The 12,954-nt window shown below is 39.1% G+C and overlaps 1 long non-coding RNA gene across 1 annotated transcript; it reads right to left on the reverse strand.

Annotated features, from left to right (window-relative positions):
* Window positions 1-2,094: 2,094 nt before the first annotated feature.
* LOC146759647 (uncharacterized) lies at window positions 2,095-12,954 on the reverse strand. Its single transcript, XR_014949104.1, has 5 exons — window positions 12,195-12,954; window positions 9,217-11,446; window positions 6,553-6,865; window positions 2,597-2,700; window positions 2,095-2,222 (listed from the first exon to the last, which is right to left on the reverse strand). It is a non-coding gene; the product is annotated as an uncharacterized LOC146759647 (long non-coding RNA).

The raw sequence follows: 12,954 nt of genomic DNA on the forward strand, positions 1-12,954 counted from the left end.
AGCTATGTACATGATCAGCACTGTGTTCAGCCCTACCAGTCAGTGTGCATTTATGCAGCTTTGACAAGCTGTTGATCTGCAATAGTTCCACATTAGGTCTTCTTTTTCTAAGTGAGGAAACTGGCAATGCAGAGTTATTAACCAAAGCCACTATTAACTATTAGCACACGTCAGATGGTAAGAAATCTCAGTTCTCCTAAATCTCTTTGTATTTGATGATCAATATACTGACTAATTGTATTTATAATGCATAAGGATTCAAGAATCAACAACTAGACCCCTTAATGCCGAGTGTGTGCAAATTGTGAATCAGTTCTAAGAAGGACTCTGCTGAGGTCTGGTAGTTACAGAGCTCTATGGGTAGTGCTAGAAATACATTGTCATGAAATGTGCTTCAGGTTGAGAAACTTTCTGAGCCTCAAAGCTGGACCACTAGCTTTTTTCCTCAGAAGTATGTATTAAAAATGGCAAAGTTCATTGCACTGTCATTTGCAAGGAACTAAAGAGTAATTCGTTGACCTTTGCAGATTAGGTAATGCATAGTGTCATAAGGAAGTGATATTTGAGTAACAAACAGCAAATGTACACAACTATCTTTCATTGACCTCTCAATGGAGGCAATCAGGATTTCCTGATACTAACCTGTTCAGTGTTCTTGGCACCTTCAATATAAGTTTGCTGTGGTCTGAGTGCATGTTAGTTCTCTAACCATGTCAGGGGATGCTTAGCACACATTGCCTGCCTGTATTTTTTGAAAGAGTACGTATGCTGGAAAGAAGGAGAAGGAATGGGTGTGTGTATGGAAAACTGAAGGCTCTGTGCTCTGCTCTCAGCTTTCACAGTTCCTGAATCTCTGTGCCTCAGTTTTCACTGAATTAAATGAAACTGAATTGTCTGCGTAATACATTGTGAAACTTACTTCCACTTACAGTGCTTTGAGATCATGAACAGCAGCAGAGCAACAAAGAGCCACGTTCTGCTGCTGCTGGAGAATATCTGAGCTACTGAAAGAGGACACAAGTGACAATGAATCTTTTAATCAGTAGCATAATGCAGAATTAGAATGCAATAAAAGTTAAATATGGTGCTTTTGCTTCTATAATAACTTAATAACTCAAAGGATTCTTCAAAAATAGTCCAGGAAAAAAAATATGGGAAACTTTTTGATTCTTTCTGGAGAACTAAATAGTCTGTTCAAGTGCAAATGAATACGCCACATCCTTATGTATGTGTTCTGCATGAAGGTGAATTAGCAGTTCTCCTTCTCCACTCTTTCTTCCATTTTTCTAACTACATGAGGATTATTTTCAGATTCATGTGTTGGTCTTTCTTTATGTGGCTTATTGGCCACACTCCTACCAAAGAGATGTTATAAAATTACTTATTTTATCTGGAAATTCTTGGTACAGCATTATACATCTTTACTTTTTTAAATTAAATCAGTGAAAGCTTTTCCTGTTCATCACTTTTAATGCTTGAGCTCAGAACTGTCTGGCAGATGAAGCAGAATAAATAAAGAAAGAAATTGGAGCAATGCAGACCCCATGGACAAGAGAATCACTTTACCTCAGGACACTGAGATAATTTATCTGGGTGGCTTAGAAAAAGTGCTAGATAAGACTGAAGTATGGAGAGGCTGAGCAAGTCCAGGCTCAGCCTTTTGGATTATCAAGAAACAATTAAATCCAGCAACTGGCATCTGAATATGTTAATGTTGTAGGTTCTGACATGGAACCAGGAAAGTGAATTTGTAAGGCAGAACATACAACAGAGATAAACGCAGTTCTACATATAATATGTACGTTTTATGTATCCAACATCTTTGCCAAAATATGAATAATTTGCAAGCACACTGAAGTTAGAAAATGACAGAATAAAGGCTGTCTTTCCATGTATATGCCCCAACATAATCTTTAATTATGTGATTCTGGGCTTCATTTTCTGACCCAAGATTTTCTAATTTCAGCACGTGTTTGAAGTGTTTTGTAGTCCTAATATTTTCTCTCTTAAATAAAGACTTGGGGGATATATTTCCCCAGGTTTTCAAAAAGGCATTTGAAAGTCACAATATTCCATCCTATAACATCCTCATGGGTCATCGGCACGTTGTAACCTTTATCTGTCATCACAGAAGTCTTTGGGGCAGCTGTAACTGATGGTGTGATGGTGAAGTTTGTGCAGTGATGAGTAGCAGACAGGAGGACTGTAAGGTAAAGCAGCACCTGTGCAGAGTTTTAAATAAGTTATTTATTATTATTGCTCTCTTCCTCTTCTATTTGTTAATGGCCCTTATTGTGCAACCTATATATCTTGCCTAGATAGGAGTCACATGAACTTCACTGACCTGATTCTGTGCTGCCTCGTACGACATGCGTGGTCACTTCTACTCTAGCAAACTAAATTTAAAATACCAATTTCTAATTTGCTAATATTTACAAACCACTTTGTTTATGCAGCTGTGATGTGTAGCACTGAATGCACGCAAACGCCATGCAAACCCAGGGCTCATCCAGAGAGAGATATACTTGGAAGTGATTTTTTTCACCACAGTTATAAATCAGAGTAGTTGTTACTAATTAAAGTCAGGATTACATACCTGGTATCGAAACTGCAAATTGGAAGTTCTCTCTAAGACCTGGAAACATCAACGGGCTGGCTTCCATAAATAATACCAGAAGTTAAACAGTGGTTTCACAGTGTCTAGATCATAGTATAAATAAGAAAAAGAAAGCAGAAAAATCCAGGAAATCCTTAGTTAACAAATGTTTTGTTTTAAAAATGATATGCTTTTCTTGAGCTCTGAGAACCAGCTCCTCAGTAGACAATGACTCGCTCCGGGTGTTTGGACACACTGGAAGCACGGTTCACTCTCAGGCTATTCAGGGTCAGCCCAAAAGCTCACAGACCTGGTGAGAGGTAAGAAACCTAAGAAATTCTCAGCTAACAGATCAAGCTTGTATCAAAAACTCTAAAATGCCACAAACTGATACCAAATATTACGACATTTGGCAGCCTTAGGAGATTGACTGCAATTTGGTTCTTTTTTTTTTTTTTTTGGTGACCAAAATGCAACGCTGAGATATAAACTGATGTCTCAGTGAAATAATCACTGTAATTTTAAAAGCCAGTTATTTCAGCTAAAAACAGCTACTATTTCAGATAACAGAGTTTCTGCTGTGTTCATTGTTGGCTTCTAGAGTAAACTGAGTTGCTCTGAAGCAAAAGGGAGGTAAATGGGAACGACTTTGATAAAGTTTTTTTCACTTAGTATGCTGATAGTGCTGGTTCTACGTCTCTGTTATCCTCAGTCCACCCCATTCTAAATTCAGGTCCTGTTTAGGTCACAAGCTTTCCCATTCTGTCCAAAGCATCGTCTCTGTCTGGTATTTATGACATAGTCCAGTGGACTGAATGACCTGTGAGCGGGCCAAGTGCCAGAGGAAAACATGCTCAGGCTGAAGGCAGCCAAGAAACGGCCGGACAGTCGCTGGGAAGCTATGAGGGCTTTTGTCCCATTTTTGCTTTGTTTGTTTCTTTTTGTATCTATGTGAATTTTGAAAACCAGAAACTCTAGTCAGGGCAATACACAACTTGGCTATGTGAAGGTTTGTATATTCTGGTCAGCTCACTCCATAGGATGTTAACTAACGATACGACTTGTTTACTATGTTATTGTTCAGTGTTTAGGTTTATTATTTCTATGTTTGCATTACATACACATGAGTAACGGCGTCTTGCTTTCGACCGAAAGGTAACCCTGGCTGCCAAGCAAGTTCAGGAAACTTGGTGCTTGTACAGAGCTGACATAAAAGCGTGGCAGTGGGAAACCATTCCATATCAAAGGGAAGGGTTTTCCTTATCCTGTCTCAGAGCAGTAGCGAGGCATTTCAGCAGCCATTACAATAATTTCTGTATCTCGGGTGGCTCAGAGTTGCTGTAGCAACCTTTTGCTAGATAGGAATTTGGCTGGTGAAGCCCCACAGGAATCTGCTCCCACTCTTGACTAACCTCTCACATCACCCGTCTCAACTGCCAGGGAGAAACTCCAGCTGTGAGTCAGGCAGGGTGAGGGACCTCTTTCCACAGGTTCCTCACATGCCCTTCCCTCAATTACCAGGATCAGATGTTTTTTGGCAATTTTCCGTGGACGCGGAGCTTGGTCTGAACCCAGTTTGTAAAACCGCCATAGTAAATTTTGTGTCCTCAAACAAGCCCTTATTCATGAGCTTGCAGATACAGAAACTGAACATGCAAAAGCAGGGAGAGCAGTTTTATAGACCAGTGTGGGAAGTTTGACTGGGAGGCAACAGTAGTTCTGGTGACACAAAAGAAGTATTGTAAAGTCACTGAGGGGATCAGGCAGATGGGAACAGACTTGAGTAGGAAGGAATACAGACAAGGTCCCCAAAGCCTGTTACTTAGATTTGGATTAAAAAATGAAGTGTGAAGTTGGTCAGAGCATGAGGGGATGCATCACTGCTAAACCAATTCCTTCAAAAGTGTGAAGAAGTAATGAAAGACAGTTTTTTGGCCTTCCAAGCTGCTACGTGGTTCAGAGCAATATTTGGGAGATTTTATTTATAGATCATATTGCCCAGTGGTTGCTTACAGAGAGTAGACAGTAATTTTGGACTATTGGAGTTTATTTCTAATTCTACAGGTGATTGGCTTTGTCAAATTACAGGACCCTGTGTGTAATGCCTAGAAAACAGCAGGTATCGTTATAATTAAATGCTTCATGCTGCTTTCAGTCCCTCTATTTTCCACCATCTTATGGGTACAGAGGGCAGGAGAGGGGAACCAAGTGCAGTGCTGTGAGCCCGACCTGTGAGATTTCAGATAGCCAGCTACAAAAGCTACAGCCATGTCTTGAAAAGGCCCAGTCAAGCAGGCACACTCAGAGCACAGCTGTCAGATAAGACTAGGTCTTCCTAGGACTGTATGCTGCCTTCTGCTGTAACTGTTGGAGGAGGAGGAGGTGGCATAAATATTGTTTTCCTTTTATATAATATGATTTGGAATCAGCACACATAGGGCCAGTTCTTTCCCTGGTTCCTAGTCCCTCAGCCCAGGTCTGCTTTAATGACTCCTTAACAGCCTGTGGTGACTAAAATACAGCCATGGAGCAGGATGAAATAGACTATACATCTATCAGGTAAATAAATCAATTCTTAATGCAAGATTCAACTATTGCAGAGATTCTTGTTGTCCACACAGGTCAGTAAATACAATAAACCGTTAAAAAATAGCTACATTTTGATTTGTGCATGCAATGATTCTTTTTCACTTCAAAACTTCAATACGAATTCCAGAAAGCTACAAACAAACACAGTTCAGTACAGCCTAAAACACCACTTAATTCTGTAAAAGAAAAAAAAGAAATATCACTACTGACAGGTTTGTTGGGCTGCAGGCAGATGTTAGGCTTCAGAAAGTGGGCCCATGTATGGTTACAGTCACTTAATGTGTCACTGATTGGCAGTAGGAAGGGCGAGTGGGCTGTCTGAGCTCTGTGCAATGGACCATTGCCCTAGTTAGACTTATTCTAAATACTCAACATTATAGGGTATTTCACATAATCGGGTTTACAGCCTTGGCTCTGTTTCAGGAGTGGGGGCTAAGTTTTTAGTGTATATTTTTAAAAAGAGCATCCCGTTCTTAGGAATCTATTCCCAGCTAAAGCACACAAGCTCTGGAAAGGTCAGAGAGAGGCATCTCTAGCTTTGATAAATAAACAAATCTCTTCTCTGCGGCTGGGATGTTGTATTAATAGCAGTAGATTTGGTTTCGCATTGTGGAGCTCCTCCTGTTTCATTGCTATTGAAGATAAGAGAACACAAAATGTTCTGTCACTCTCCCCATGAGAAAACAAGCCAACAGGCAGAGGCTATTATGTTTTAAGATATCACCGAGGCAAAGACTTGGAGAAAGCAAACACTCAGGTTTATATTCAGTAACTACTGGATACCATAGCTGGCACATCAGTGACTCAACGTTATTTAATGTCTTACATGAAAGAGTTTTGCCAGACAAAATCACTGTAGTAGAAATAACCTGAAAATAAGGGTTGAGCCTTGGGCAGATGGAAGTGTGGATTTTACACTTTCACTTGTTTCTTAGCAATTCAGCTGCAGTAAAAAGTAACAGCTCTTTCCTGCTTCTTAACCTATTCCCCATTCTGATGCAATCTGTTTTACTTTAGTTTGCAATCTGCAGTTATTCAGACCTCCATGACAATATACTTGGACTGCAAAAGTTTCTCCAAAAGACTCTAATTTGACAGTAAGCGTGTGTGAAATAAATCAGCTGAGCTACACCTTACGGCTTCTCCACACGCATTATTTATGAATAATCAATTCTAAAATTCCTCATGTGGAATGCTTTAGTTTGGAATGTGCACTTCTGAGTGCCAGGCAGATTTAGCTTATGGTGGTGGATGAGAAGCATGATGGGAAGGAATGTAGAGTTTATCCTGAATTAGCTATCATACATGGCACATCCAATTCCCACCCAGCAGCCTACTACGTTAGCTAATACATGCTTAAAGCATACCTCTCATCCGAAGGGCCATCTTTTCTGCAGACCAGGCATCAGTTCAGACAGAAGACAGCCTTCTTTTCTGCAAATAAGCATCTTCTGTTGGAGAGCAGATTGCGAGAGATGAGTAAAAATAAACACCAACTGAATCAGATAATTCTCCGAGCGGTTGTTCTCCTTGTCCTTGCAATGTCACCAGTTCCAGATTTATTTCCTTCCCTGATGCTCAGGTAGAGAATCTGTTGGGAGGGAGTTCTTCCCGCAGGCAGTCGGCATTTTGTGAAGCTTCACCTCTACACGGGAGACATAAACCAGCCAAATGACTCAACTGAAAGAAAAAAAAAGAGTTGCATGCAGTGAGTATCCTTGTGGGATATTTATACTGCAAGGAAACAAAACTATTGGTGAAGGCAAAGACACACAACTCACTGAGACTGTCCTCTCCCCAGTGCCACTGTGAGCCATCTAGAATGCAATTGTCAGAACGCAGCCTGCTTGGGTCCAAAGGTTCCTGTCCCCTTTTTTTCTGACTTTCGTGGGAAGAAGAGCGTCTCAGTGTAAGTGCAGATGTTACATACATGTCAGTGTTCATAAGGGAATGTCACTTCCATCTGCAGTTCTCGTCGTGTTTTACAAGAAGAAGCATTACTCATTTCTTTTAGATCAGTACATATGCAGGTTACTCTTACAGAATGCCCAAGAAACTGGGCAGAGGCAATGGACTTCGATGACTACAGATGTCTTAAAAATGATTGTAAATGTTCAGAGAAAGTAACAGTTTTTGTAGTTTGGAGGAAAAAAAAAATGTTAATTGTTCCATATTGTGGCTTCCTCATCGTTAGAGAACAAACTCAAATTTAATTCTGCCATCACAGGAATTTTGGCTGAGTTAAATGTGAAAAAGGGTTTCAATTCTGAGCATGAAATTTCTTTTCTCTGTGATTTTGGATACAACATATGCCACAGAAATGAGGGAAAAAAATCAACCTGGTGTTAGCGTGAGGGCCTTCAGATCATTCCGAAGGATCCTATGCATCTCAGGTTTAACACAGGTAGGTTTTGAAAGGGGTGAGTTGTATTTGTACCTGGTATCAATAAGGCTTTATCTTTCAAGGGGATTAAATGGTCATTAGAGCTGTGCTGTTAATCAGATAATCCAAATCAAATTGTTGCACTTATTTTAAATTTAATTACATCATAAGCAACTGGATTTGAAATATCTATTTTTGCTTTCATATATGTTGTTAAGAAAAATTAAAGCCATATGTAACTTGCTACATTTACCTACTGACCATTGGAGAAGAAATGCTAGAAACACAGTGTACTGATTTGAACCGTTCCAAGAATATCATGTCTTCAGAATGGCTTGGGTTGAAGGGACCCCAAGGATCATCACACAAAAGGTATTAGATGTATTATTAGACATAGTGTCATTAGAATACATTTCTTAAAAGGTATCAGACATGAAATACTTAATATGTGAGAATAATACAGACACGTATTATAACTCCAGTATTGATCCAGTTGTTAGTCTTCCTAAAAACTGAATCATCTAAATAATATTTTTGCAGCTTAACTTTTTAAGTACTGATCAAGTACAATTCAAGACTGATATTACGGACTTCAATCTATTTGAACAGCACCCGCAAGCTGTGGGGGCAGCCAACAGACCCCCATTAAGTAAGCAATAATATAATTGTTCTGCTTGACAAGGTCATAATGTGATTTCTGGTTCTATATTCACAGATTGAGGCTATTCCAAGAAGACACATATTCAACATCACCATTTTACTATAGCACGTCTTCTTAAAATGTCTCTTTTCTTTCAAGAATGAAGCCTGTTCTCTGAGTTGCAGCTGGAGAATGAGGGCAGCTGAGGCCACTCCAGATCTCAGGAGATCAATAGTGTTACAGCTGATGATCTAATTATGGATTATTTGGGTCAGACTCTGTTCTCCTAGGTGTGACTTGGTTGACTTAGAAAAGGTTAATTCATTCATTCTGTAGGGGTTATAGCATAAATGAATTATAATTGTTATCCCGTTACTCATTATAGAAGTCTAATATTCCCTATAAGCAGATGTTCTGATTTTATAGCATTTTTTAAATAAACAATTATACATATCTTAAAGAAAAATGCTGTTAACAAAGCTTCCTTTACACTGTGCATCCATCGATCTTGCAAAGGTGTGTATGAAAAACAGGCCATTGTAGTGCGTATCATTCACTATGTCATACCTTAAGCTGGCCGTATAACTGATATGTAATGAAGCAGCTGTGCTCTTACAGCTATTCGTGGCTATAAACTGAATAACAGAGTTAATAATCATCCTTTACCATGAGACTGGTACAGCCTGACTGTGCAGACCCACAAATAATGCTAGCAGAATGGGAGAAATGTTTTCACAATAATTACAAACTGAATTAGACAAAAGTGCTACACAGAAGGGCAGACCCACCTCTTTCAGGCTACCTGTTGTTTCTTTCCCAACTATTCAGCAACGTGTATTGCTGTATTCCTGTCTCATCTAATCTATCAAATCTAACTATCTATTCTTTAACTGATCCCACTCATCTTAATGAAGACCTTTCTCATTCATTGACAACACCTGCAGTAATAATTAATCTTTAAAGAAATACACAAACAGCATCAGCCTGCATACCGTATCATACAGGTACCTTTGTGGACTTGTGTTTCCATGATGAGAGGCTGCAAACAACCTTTGAAAAAAGGGTTTCAGATGGGTTAGTTCTCCATAACTCTTATTTTTCATGCTGGAAAATAACATCTTGTCAATGGAACGTGCCTTTTGATGCCTCTGCTTCTGACTTACAAGCTGGGAGATACTGCTGCTGGCGCTGTCTAATGGTGGGGTTTGTTGTGCATGGCGTGCATGTGCGTCCAGTTCTTCTTTTGCAACAGTGATTTGTGAAGTTTGATTTACTGTATGCCTTGTAGAGGCTAATTGTAATGCATGGAATAATACTTTCCAAGTAATACTTTCCTTAAACAACCAACTTCTCACTACTGTTGTATTGGAGGAATCCTGTTTTTGAAGTTCTGTCCGAAGCTCTGCACCATCTTTACAATGCACTGCAGCTGAAGAAGCCTGCTCTGATATTTGTTGACCTTCTTTTAGTTTCCAGGTGCCAAATATTGCAGGATCCAATTTCCTGGAAACCTCATTCTCAGCGTATTCAGGGAGCAACCACAGTATGTGCAGTGAGAGGGCGGGCTTAGCCCATGGTTACTTACTGTGTACTTTATCTCTGTCTGATAGTCACCCTCAACTTAATTAGCTGGTGTTGTGTTTGGTTATTCAGTATTTATGCATCACTGAAACAATAACATTGCAACCCACGCTATTTGTTGAATGCCTTTCATAAAAACCCTGTGTACTCATATGGATTGTTTCAAAGATAAATTGTGCCAGCACTGTGTATTTGCAGGTAAAGTTTGGCTCTGATGCAGCTGCTGTATCAAAGAAATATGCCCTTATTATTAAACTCCAGTATCCACACCTTTCCTTGGAGAATATAATACAGCACTGAGCCTGCTGTGAAGAGTACATCCCATTCCAATGGAATTACACAGTAATAAGCTGAATATCCAGTAAGTAAGGGGAACATTTCCATCAAAGCTATTTGGGTTCTTTTGTGTTGTTTGTTTGAAGCATTTCTTTTTTCCTTCCAGAAAGTATAAGTTTAGTTTGGAAAGAGTTAATTTTGCTTTTGATTTTTTCTTTTGTGAAAACTCTGATTTTTCAGATCTCTTCAAGAAAAGATATGAACGTTTAATTCCTTTGTGCTGTTGATGTTGAATATTTTTCATAGGGAAAACATGTTCATGTTCCACCATAGTTTACACTTGTATCAACAAAAGTTCAATTTTTAAAGCCAAACTTATCAGAATAAATAGGATCTATCACCATTGAGTGGATTATTCATTAACGGAGGTGACCCTTGATTTGGTCTCACATATAAAAGCACAATTTAGTGCTCCAGTGCTAAATCCTCTGCCTGTGTATAGAGAAGATCTAATTCCAACTGATTCCAACGCAGCGCTGTGCTGAGGAGTTTCCCAAGCAAGCAATCAGGAGCAGCAGCTTTGACCACAGCTGGCCAGGACCATGAACCAGGTGCACAAACTCTTTTGTTCCTTACCATGTTTAAAGCCAGACAGCTTTTCTTCATGTGCTTTCACAGTCACGTCTCTTTACGTTTTCACTGGAACACTGAATATTAAAAATCTCTTCATTTCCTTTAAATGTTTAAGGAGTTACCTGTTGGGTTTTTTTTCTGCTTTTTCAGCTACACTCCAAAGTAGAGACTTGTAAGAGGCTGAAAATGGGAGCTGGACACGTACAGATAAGTTACCCTAAAATTATGTCTGCTGCTATATAATGAAGAGATGTAATCTCTGTTGTTTCTCTCTTGGACTGCTTCTCCTGATATTTCTCTCTGTGATTGTAAGAAGATCTTTGGGTATCAAGAAGTCTCATATTCAGTCTGACCAGCTCCATGAGCACAGCAAAGGGAGATGTGACGCTTCTAATGTTTTCAAACTCCATGTGAAAATTTAATTAAAAGCTCCTTCAGAAAAATGACCTCACATCTGTATCATGATTGTTTATCTGTGACTCTTCTGGCCTTTCCTTTACACGATGCAAATGGACCTTTTACTTCTGAATCACTTTTTAGGGACTGGCAGAGATCAGATGAGGATACTCAAAGCTGGGACGCTGACTCCTGCGCTGGTAAACATCAGTCCAGGATGAAGTTTGGGCTGTCTGAACAGCAATAGTCAGGGCAGAACTCAGGATCTCTCTCAGACAGTATCAGGTGGGGGATCCTGGATGTTTCCTTAGGTCCAAGCATTCCATTTCTTTCTGCACCATGGTTTGTTCATCTAGAAAGTAACAAAAATAGCAACAACTTGTTTATCTGTCCCATTTTACTGAGGGTTGTTTATAAATTCTTTTGAGATTCTCATGAAAATTACTGCACCAAATAGCTTCTTTTAACTCGATTTGTGCATATGCTAATACATACAGTCACACACATGTTGATTCCCAGGATCGATTCACAGTTGCTTCCCTTCAGCTGTCTGCAGATACTGCACATAAAATCAGGAACTGTATATTCTAGAGTTAACATGTGAGCCTTGAGGCATACTGAGTGTAAAACACAGCTAGAAGGATTGATTTTGGAGCACAAACGTATTTAAACTATATACTCTAAAGTAGTATACTTACATCTGTGTATAACACTTATATCAAACAGACCACAATGGCATGTCTAGATTTAGTTCCTGTATCATCCTTTGCATTTGTCTATTAGATATCACAGAACAAAGATATTATTTAAGACAGTAAATATGATTATATAGAATAAATGACAAGAATACTGTACTCTGTCCATTCTGCTGCATTATAATCACAGCAAACTAATTTCATTTTGTTATAGACTGCAGCATGCCTATAATAGACAGCAGTGCAAGTGAATTAAAATATATTGATTATAAAGAAAATTAAATGTAAACTATTTAAAACACAATTAATTAGATATAATGAAACTGCAGACACAAGTGCAGAGCAGGCAAACCTAAATCCAAAGAAAACCACCTCCCCCCGCCCTAGAAGGACCTGGCTCCTAACCTTGGATTTAAACTTGAAGCTTGACAAACAATCTTTCTCCTGCAATCCAGACAGGTGGCATCCCCAGCACAGCGCATTCACCAGCATTACCACTCTCCTCATTTAGACTTTACATCAAGTCTGTGTGAGCCCTGGCTTGAAATCAGATTCTTGATGTCTATAAGCAAAGACAAAGGCTAAAGCTTATTTATTAACACTGGTTATAAAGAAAGAAAGGGATTACATAAAGGACCACTGTTCGTTTGGATTGCACAATGTTTTACAGGGACATGTGATACACTGGAGGACTATTTATATGTGCGTTTGAATGTAACTGTGGATTACCTAAAACAGTTCTTATCCTCAACAGATTGACACTGCTAACAAGGTACAGAAAAACAGTTTTACAATAGCAGTAAGTAACAACACCGTTTTGTTTGTGGGTACACAAAAGGACCGAAGAGTATAATTTTACTCTCTTGGACCAAATGAAGTCCTAAATTGGAAAAGCAGCTCCATCCAAGGTCGTCTCTGTTGCTTCCAAAAATATCTTGAAACAAACGCAAGAGGGGCACTTTGTTGGGTGTTATCTTGACATATATAGTTTCAATCAAATTCTTCAAGAAGTGTCAGAATAAAAGTCGAACATTTGTTTGACGCTGCTGAGCCCCCGGGAAGTGAATCCCTTCAAAGGTTGGAAATAACTTTGATAACAGAATTAAGAATTACAGATTGTTGGGTAGTTGTTTGTTTTTTAAATGCTTTAAAAAAAAAAAAAAAA

Source organism: Coturnix japonica, chromosome 9 (assembly GCF_054131305.1).
Source record: "Coturnix japonica strain WE chromosome 9, WE-NBRP24, whole genome shotgun sequence".
NCBI lineage: Eukaryota > Metazoa > Chordata > Aves > Galliformes > Phasianidae > Coturnix > Coturnix japonica.